The sequence below is a fragment of the Portunus trituberculatus genome, chromosome 6, assembly GCF_017591435.1.
Source record: "Portunus trituberculatus isolate SZX2019 chromosome 6, ASM1759143v1, whole genome shotgun sequence".
In the NCBI taxonomy this organism is placed as follows: domain Eukaryota; kingdom Metazoa; phylum Arthropoda; class Malacostraca; order Decapoda; family Portunidae; genus Portunus; species Portunus trituberculatus.
The window spans coordinates 3446389-3456388 of NC_059260.1; the positions used below are offsets into that span (position 1 = coordinate 3446389).

The following is a 10000-nucleotide window of genomic DNA, read 5'->3' on the forward strand; positions in this document are numbered from 1 at the left end:
TGTCCTTTCAAGGTTATCTTCTAAACTATACAACTGAGATTAGTTGTATTATATAACTAGAAACACAGAAAAAGGGTTATTAACTATTTATTTCATGTTATTTTCTAATTTTTTCTTCTTTTTTTCCTATTTTCTATTCTCCTTTATGTTTTGTGTTGATTTTTTTTATTTTTGTTTTTCTTTATGTAATGTAGTTTTCTATCTTTTTTTCGTGTTACTTTCTGTTTTTCCTTCGTTTTCTTTTCCCATTTTTCCTTCTTTCTCATGTTTTCTCGTTTTTCTTTTACATAATAAACTTACTTTCCTCTTTTCCTTACCTTACCTTACCTTTTCTATCATAATCTCTCTCTCTCTCTCTCTCTCTCTCTCTCTCTCACACATACACACACACACACACACACACACACACACACACACACACACACACACAGAGAGAGAGAGAGAGAGAGAGAGAGAGAGAGAGAGAGAGAGAGAGAGAAAGAAAGAGAGTGTTTGTGTGTGTGTGTGTGTGTGTGTGTGTGTGTGTGTGTGTGTGTGTGTGTGTGTGTGTGTGTGTGTGTGTGTGTGTGTTTTATCTTACTTCAATTATTTTTCTTGATCCTTTCCATGATTTCCTACCATTTGCTTGTTTATTTGTTTGTTTTGGCCTGTTTGTTTCTTTTTCCCAAAGTGGTTTTGAGATTTCGCTGAGATTTTTATTTATTTATTTATTTGATTTTTTTTTTTTTTGTAGAGGACACGAAAATATTAATTCTTTTCTTCTTTTTTTGTTTTATTTTTTTTTTCTTTTCTTTTTATTTTATTTGGTACGAGTGTTTTCTTTTTCTGTGTGTGTGTGTGTGTGTGTGTGTGTGTGTGTGTGTGTGCAAATTAATGTTTTATTTTCACGCAGTATGTTGAAGCGTCTCTCTCTCTCTCTCTCTCTCTCTCTCTCTCTCTCTCTCTCTCTCGGGAAAGGTGAGTCTAGTTTTTATTTTCTTTACTTTTTTTCTTTCTTTTTCTCTTTTTCTTACTTTTATATACTTTTTTATTTTTCCTTTTTTCCTCTGCTTTCCTTGTTTATTTTTTCTCTTGTTCCTTTTAGAGAGAGAGAGAGAGAGAGAGAGAGAGAAAGCTTAATCATTCACCTTCATTCTCTTTTCATTCCTCCTACCACTGTCTTCATTGTCTCTCTTATTCCTTCCTTCATTCTCTCCTTCTTTCCTTCATTTTCATTCATTCTCGTCATTCCTTCCTTCATATCCTCTCCTGTTTCCTCCAATTCTCCTTTTACCTCCTCCTTCCCCTTCTTCATTTCCTTCTTCATAATCTTTATTTCCTCTTCTATTCCTTCCTTCTCTACTTCTTTTATCACTTTTCTTTTGCTAACTTCTCCGCTCCCTCTTTTCTTTACTTTCTTCATTTCCTCCTTCGTTTCCATCTTTATCACTTTATTGCACCTTCACCTTCTCCTTCGCTTTTTTCTATCTCTCTTTCATCTCTTTTTTCTTTCTCTTTCTCTTCCCGCTTTATCACCTTTCATTCTCCTCTTTCTCTTCTTCCTAATTCTTTAACTCTTCCTTCGTCTCCTATTTCATTCTCTTCTTTCATTCTCCTCCTCCTCCTTCTTTATCACCTTTCATTCTCCTCTTTCTCTTCCTACTTCTTTGACTTCTTTCGTCTCTTATTTCATTCTCCTCCTCTTCTTTTCCTCCTCCTTTTCCTCCTCCTCGTCCTCCTTCTCCATCTACTCTTTCATCACCTCTTTTTAATCCTCTTTCATCACCTCTTCTATTTCTCACTTTCACCAGTTTTCCCCTTCATTCCCTTCTTCACCGCCTCCTTCATCTCTCATTTACCTCCTCCTCCTCCTCCTCCTCCTCCTCCTCCTTTATTCCTCCTACAACTTCTTGAAAACTCTCCTTCATTCCTTCATTCACCATTCAATTTACTATCCGCATCCTTCACCTCCTTCACCGCCTTCTGCAGGATCCTCAGTGGCGCAGGTGGTGGCAAGGGACAACGATGACCCGAAGGAGGCTTACAACGCACGGCTGGTGTATTCCCTGCAGAAGAATGTGATTGATGAGGCCACAGGAAAGCCTCTCTTTGCGGTGGACAGTCAGACGGGCCTTATCACCACTGCCCTCTGTTGCCTCGATAGGGAAAAGACACCCAGATATGTTCTCAAGGCGGCTGCTACTGATGGGGGAGGTCTGAAAGGTAAAGTGTGCAAGGAGTGTTGGTAGTTTTTTATGTAGGAAAGCTGGTCAAGACACCTGTCCTAGACTTTTTCCTAACTCTGCCTCGTTTAGGGAACTGACAATCAAGTGGGTCTTTTTTTTCTATTTTTTGTTGCCTTTTGGCCAGCTTTCCCTCTTGCATAAAAAATAAAGAATTAAGAGAGAAAAGGCCCACTTCCTTGCCATCCCCCTTGCAGGTCTGGTAGAGTTAGCCAAAAGACGTGATAGAGTTAGTTGAGAGTTAGCCAAAAGACATGAAGCGTTTCCATATTCATTCTGGTGACTATTTGGTGGTTTTATACAGCTTCGAAAACTTATGTGGGGTTTAAAATAGTGAAGACTGGATCATTAATATTCTGACCTCCATAAAGCGTTCCTAATGTCAATAAAATGGTCTAATCGTACACAAATCTCAAGGTAGAAATGTGTCCTAGTATTAAAAGGGTTAAGAGTGTGGGTTTGGTGTGGTTGGAGATGGGTTGGGTTAAGGGAAGTTTGGGTTGAGATTTGTGGCAGTGGGTTTGTTTAAATAGGTTAGGTTAAAGTTAAGTTAGGTTAGGTTAGGTTAAATTCGACCTAGCGTGACCTTGCTACTGGTGTCACTGGCAGGGTGTGGAAACGTGACGCAGGCTAATTTGTACAGGTGAGTGTTTTGTGCAGGTGTTTGGTGACAGGTGGGACAGGTGAACTAATTGTGTGCCAGTTAGATGTCTCTTTTTATTCACGCTATTGTTTATTCTTGCCTTTTGTGTATCGTTTCTGGGAGTCTTTATCTATCGATCTATCTATTTATCTACCTATCTCTCTACCTGTACTGAAGCATTCCCTAGGTTAGTTAAGTGTGCAGGTGAATTAATAATCTGCCTGTTACCTGTCTGTTATTACCATTTTTATCTGTCATTTATGTATTTCTGAGTACCTGTATACTCTCTCTCTCTCTCTCTCTCTCTCTCTCTCTCTCTCTCTCTCTCTCTCTCTCTCTCTCTCTCTCTCTCTCTCTCTCTCTCTCTCTCTCTCTCTCTCTCTCTCTCTCTCTCTCTCTCTCTCTCTTATTTTCAACTTGTTTTTGCCTATTTACATTTCTATTCATCCATTTATTTCTTTTATCGGCGTTCATATATCTATTTTTTTTTTCAATTTATCAAAGGATCTCGGTATCTTTTGATCTATCTGTATTTCTGTCTGTCTGTTATATCTATCAGTCTCTCTATCGATCTATCCATCAATTTATTTATTCATTTATTCATGTGGTAACCCAATTATTTCCGGTATTCCAATAAGTGTGTATCTATCTTTCCAGTTGTATTGTTGTCTATCTATCTATCTATCTATCTATCTATCTATCTATCTATCTATCTATTAATACATCTATCTATTCATTTAAACACTTATCAACTGACCCATCCCTATTCGAGTTATAACACATTTCCTTTACTTGTATCTATCTGTCTATCTATCTGTCTGTCTGTCTACCTATCTATCTATCAATCAGTCAATTAAACTATCTAATTACCTATCCATTTAAACATCCATCCATCCCTATTCATGAGACAACCAACTCTTCCTGTATTTGCATCTATTTATCTATCTATCCATCTATCTATCAATCCATCAGTCTAAAATTACCTATTGACTCATCCTATTCGAGAGACAACCCACACTCTCCTGTACTTCCATCCATCTACCTATCTATCTATCAGTTCTATTTATCTATCTATCGTTTCACCTGTGTTCGTGCTTACCGGTGTGTGTGCCTCGCTGCCTCTCGTGATTCTCAACTCCCTGTCATTGTCCCCAAGTGCAAATGAGACGAAGTTTGTTTGCTTAGTATTAGCGTCAAGTTGGGTTCAAACATCGGCAGCTCGGCCCTTGATGCTCCCGGTCCTGCTGATGATGGTGGCGGTGGTGTTGTTGTTTTAGTGGTTGTGTGGTTTGTGTTGGTGGTGTTGGTGTTGTGTGTCTTTGTTGATTTCGTGTGTGTGTATATGTGTGTGTATTTTTTCTTTTTCTTTTTTTTTCGTTCTTTTGTCTTTTTCTTCGTTTTTTTTTTTTTTTCTTCTTCGGTTTCCAGAATTTATGAGTTCACAGTCCTCATTTTCCTTATTTCCTGGTCATTTCATATTTCTTCACGCCACCACCACCACCACCACTACCACTACCACTCCAACTGCAACTAACACTTCCACTACCACCGCTGCTACCACTGCATAATTACCTACTCTATTTTGAATATGCCTGACCTTACCTAACTTATCCTACTTTAACCTAACCTTACTTAACCTAACTTACCCTAACTTAATTAAATCTGACCTAACCTTACCTTACCTAACCTAACTCCACCACAGCTACAGGTACAGTGATGGTGCAGGTGTCCGACATAAACGATGCACCGCCGAGGTTTGCAGAGAGAGAGTGGAAGTTGGAGGTGGTGGAAAACCTACCTGCTGGTTCACTGATTGCCTCCCTACCTGTGACTGACTTGGATGCGGATTCCTTGCTGACTTTTCGCGTGAGTTACTGAGAGAGAGAGAGAGAGTGTGTGTGTGTGTGTGTGTGTGTGTGTGTGTGTGTGTGTGTGTGTGTGTGTGTGTTGTGCGAGTTTTGGTTCTTGTGTAGTCTTTGTGCTAAATCTCTTTGTCTCGTATTCTCTCTCTCTCTCTCTCTCTCTCTCTCTCTCTCTCTCTCTCTCTCTCTCTCTCTCTCTCTCTCTCTCTCTCTCGTTTTTAATTCCTGCCCTCTCTCTAACTTTCTTGGCTCATTTTTCAAACGCATTGTCTCTCTTCTCAAGTTGGTATCTCTCTCTCTCTCTCTCTCTCTCTCTCTCTCTCTCTCTCTCTCTCTCTCTCTCTCTCTCTCTCTCTCTCTCTCTCTCTCTCTCTCTCTCTCTCTCTCTCTCTCTTTCTTGTATTCGAGCACAAACACAAATATTTTCCAGTTTTATTTATTGTTTTCTTCGTAACAATGGAGCGAGTGTTGTTTATTTTCTTTTATTTTTCTTTTTTCTTTCTTCTTTTTTCTTTTTTTTTCTTCTTTCACAACCTAATGATGGTCTTGTGTTGAAGGAAACATGTTTAGAGCTGTTCCTTATTCGCGAGGTTGAGCTTTCTCTCTCTCTCTCTCTCTCTCTCTCTCTCTCTCTCTCTCTCTCTCTCTCTCTCTCTCTCTCTCTCTCTCTCTCTCTCTCTCTCTCGTTTTCTCCGTTTTCTCTTTTCCTTTTTTTCTTTTCTTTTCTCCCTTCCTCCTTCTCTCCCTCTCTTCCTTTGGGTCTTTCATTACTTTTTCTTTCTTTCGTTTATTCGTTCATTTGTTTCTTCTTTCTTTCTTTCTTTCTTTCTTTCTTTCTTTCCTTCTTTCTTTCTTTCTTTTCTTCCTTCATATATTTTCTTTATTTTATATTTCTTTCCTTCTTTCGTTTACATGCTTCCTCTTGTAACATTCCCTTCATTCTCTCTCTCTCTCTCTCTCTCTCTCTCTCTCTCTCTCTCTCTCTCTCTCTCTCTCTCTCTCTCTCTCTCTCTCTCTCTCTCTTTCATTTCGTCTTCTTTTTCTCATCTTTTCCTTATTCTATGCCCTCTCTCTCTCTCTCTCTCTCTATCTTCCCCTCACTTCCCCTCTCCCTCTCTCTTTCCAGGTGGTTCCAGAGAGCGGGAGGGGATGGCGGCTCTTCCACGTGGAGGCGGGGGAGGGAGAGGGGGGCCGGGGGGGTCACCTGAGGGCCCTCGCTCCCCTGGATTTCGAGAACCGTGACCACAGAGGAGAGTTTCGCTTCAAGGTGGAGGTGACTGATAAGGTGGTGAGTGAGTGAGTGAGTGAGTGAGTGAGTAAGAGGCAGAGTGAATAGATGGAAGAGTGATTTTGCGAGTCTATAGATTTTTTTATTAATTTAGTGAGTGTGTGAGTGTGTTTTTCAGAGTGAGTGAGAGAGAGAGAGTGAGTGAGTGAGTGAAGATTCATTTCCTGTTTACCATTATTATTCTCATTATTACCACCATTATTATCATTGCTATATGTGAAGTATTACCATTATTACCATTGATATTTGTGAAGTATACTGAAAAATCTTCTCTTGTAAAGCCTCAGGAGGGAAGAATGATAATTGGCGGGAAATTTCTGGCGATTAAGAGTTGGAAATTAACTTTTGAAACTTAGGAGAGCTGGTGATACTGCTGAGAGAGAGAGAGAGAGAGAGAGAGAGAGAGAGAGAGAGAGAGAGAGAGAGAGAGAGAGAGAGAGAGAGAGAGAGAGAGAGAGAGAGAGACTAAAGCAGAACTCAGGCAATGGAGAAAAATTAGAAGTATGTTATTTATGCACGCTTGATATTGCCTGATGCATGAGATCCAGGAAGCTTGGTAGTAGTAGTAGTAGTAGTAGTAGTAGTAGTAGTAGTAGTAGTAGTAGTAATAATAGAAGATGTTGCTGTTATACTACTTCTGCTACTACTACTACTACTACTACTACTACTACTACTACTACTACTACTACTACTACTACTACTACTACTACTACTACTACTACTACTACTACTACTACTACTACTACTACTACTACTACTACTACTACTACTATTACTACTACTACTATTTTTTTCATATAGGAGTTAAGACAGGCCAATAGTAATTAAAATTGTGATTAAAAAACAAATACCCACTGAGGTGCCGGTTCCCCAACATGCTTAATAGAAAAATGTTACCTAGAAGTGTACTCCATAGAATATATAGGAATCATTATTATTATTATTATTATTATTATTATTATTATTATTATTATTATTATTATTGTGTGAAGAATGTCTTTATAGCCTTGATGCATCTAGTTTTGTGTGAAGGAAGAGGGTTAGTTGTGTTTAGAGGGCAAGCTGTGACTGCTCCCCTGTGCTGTGAGACACGAAGAGAACCGTTCAGTGAGATCACAGCTGGCATTAATGTTGAATTCACAGCATCCCCCTAAACCAGTGCTAGTACACCTCACTTGGAGTAATTATTGTTTCTCTACTACTAATTATTGTTACTACTGCTAATTATTGTTACTACTACTACTACTACTACTACTACTACTACTACTACTACTAACAATAACAATGATAACAAAAAAACAACGACAACACGAACTCAAACCACCAATCACCACCACCACCACCACCACGACTACCAGCCACTTCACCTCGCCACCTCCAGTCACGCACCTGTAAACAAGTCACGAGGCCAGATGGGAGAGAGGCACAGAGACACACTAATTCTATGCATGTTTCTGGCGTGGATAATAATTTTAGAGGGATAGGAATTAATGTGTGGGTGAAATGAATAGACGTCGGCTTCATATTACTTCATTTCCAAGGCAAGAACGAGGCAGGAGCGATTCTGAATGTATAATAAATGAGCCGCGTGAATATCGGCCCGGTAGTAATAATAATAATAGTAGTAATAGTAGTAGTAGTAGTGGTGGTGGTGGTGGTAACAGTAGTAGTAATCGTAGTAGTTGTTGTTGTTGTAGTATTGTAGTAGTAGTAGTAGTAGTAGTAGTTGTAGTGGTAATGGTAGTAGTAGCAGTAGTAGTTGTTGTAGCAGTAGTATTAGTAGCGGATTTTCTCTCTCTCTCTCTCTCTCTCTCTCTCTCTCTCTCTCTCTTCTCTCTCTCTCTCTCTCTCTCTCTCTCTCTCTCTCTCTCTCTCTCTCTCTCTCTCTCTCTCTCTCTCTCTCTCTCTCTCTCTCTCTCTCTTTAGTACTTTTTATCATTGTTATCTTACTATTATTACTATTATTTTTTGCTATTGTTATTCATTATCATTTTACTATTAGTTCTTACTATCACTATTAATTATTCCTATCTATTTGTACTATTTATCATTACTATTCCTCTCTGTTATTCGCCTTCACTTTACTATTGTTGTTATTTACTACAAAAAGTGTCAAAACAAAAGTACGAAGTGAATTGCATACTTAATAACTGACGTAAGTAATTAAGTGACTACATATGCATAATTAAGTCGAAAAAGTAAGAGGCGATGCTTAATTCTTTGTATTTTAGCCACTTCAGTACCAGGAAAAGTAATTGCAATGCATACTTCAGTCTCTAAAAAAAAGTAAGAGAAGAAATGACAAATATATTCTTATCAGTTTGAAAAAGGAGAAGAATTATGTTTAAAATCTTCTTCTTCTTCTTCTTCTTCTTCTTCTTCTTCTTCTTCTTCTTCTTCTTCTTCTTCTTCTTCTTCTTCTTCTTCTTCTTCTTCTTCTTCTTCTTCTTCTTCTTCTTCTTCTTCTTCTTCTTCTTCTTCTTCTTCTTCTTCTTCTTCTTCTTCTTCTTCTCTTCTCAACTCCTCCTCTTCCTCTTCTTTCTTTGTTCTTTCATCTTATTTCCTCCATCTCCTCCTCTTCCTCTTCTTTATCCCTTCCTCCTCATTCTCTTCCTTGTCTTAATTCTTCCTCTTCCTCTCATTTCTCTTCTTTCTTCATTCTTCTTCTTCTTGTCTTATTTTTTCCTCTTCTTTCTTCTTTCCTCCTCTTCCTCATCTTATTTCCTCCTCCTCATCTTCCTCTTTCTTCTTTCCTCCTCTTCCTCTTCATTCTTCTTTCTTCCTTTTTTTTTTTTTTTGTATTTCTAACACTTACAGTACCAGGACACGTTTTCATATTCATTCTGCTTACTATTTGGTGATGCAGCTTCAGAAACTTATATGGGGGATTGAAATTGTGGAGACTCTGGCCATTAATCTCTTCAATACCAGGACACGTTTCCATATTCATTCTGGTTACTATTTGGTGATTTTACACAGCTTCAGAAACTTATGTGGGGATTAAAATAGTGAAGACTCGGACCATCAATCTTCTGACACCCAAAGACCTTTCCTAATGTTAACAGAATAGTCGAATTGTACACAAATCTCAAGGTAAAAATGTGTCCCAGTACTGAAGGGGTTAATCTTCTGACTTCCATAAACACTTCTTAATGTACGGCAAATAAAATCACCCAATTATACCCAAAACTCAAAGGTAAAAATGCGTTCCAGTACTGAAAGGGTTAAAGGTTAAAGGGTTAATGAATTATTGAAGCACTAAATCAACTGTTCCAGAAAGAGATGTGAATATTGTCTTAAAAGTGAGAATAGAAGGTTATGGAGGTATTAAAGACTAGAATTTACATAGATAAGTGTAAATAGAGAAAATGAGGTCTATTTAGCCTGCTTTAACCTACAGAACTGGTGAGGTGGCGGGTATAGAGGGTGATAATTGGGGCATATCTCAAAAGTGACAGGTGGTGATCAGAAAAAAATATATTTGTGTATCAGTAAGAGGATTAACGCACGGGAGGGCCATCAATATTTACCAGTTTGTTGCGATTGTTTCAAAGTTAAAATCCATTATATTTTCAGTGCTCATGAGGGAAAATAGGAGAATAAAGTGTTTGTTTTTCATTAAGGGTAGAATAAAAAACTTGTCTTAAAATGTACACACACTCACACACACACACACACACACACACACACACACACACACACACACACACACACACACACACACACACACACACACACACACACACACACACACACACACACACACACCAGCATAGCAAACTTATCTTTTTTATTATGTTGTTATTTTATTTGCACGTGTTTTAAGTTGAATTATTTTGTCGTGTGTTTTATTTAATTTATTTTTGCCCCAGTTTAAATTGTTTGTTCGACAGCAACATTTACATTCAAGAACACTTTGTTACCTCGAGTACTACGTGAATAGCGGCCTTGATTAACAGATTTGAGAGCTGGGTGAGGTGTAGAA

The 10000-nt window shown here is 38.3% G+C and overlaps 1 pseudogene; it reads left to right on the plus strand.

Annotated features, from left to right (window-relative positions):
- LOC123517820 overlaps window positions 1-10000 on the plus strand; it is a 141727-nt pseudogene that overhangs the window by 112704 nt on the left and 19023 nt on the right.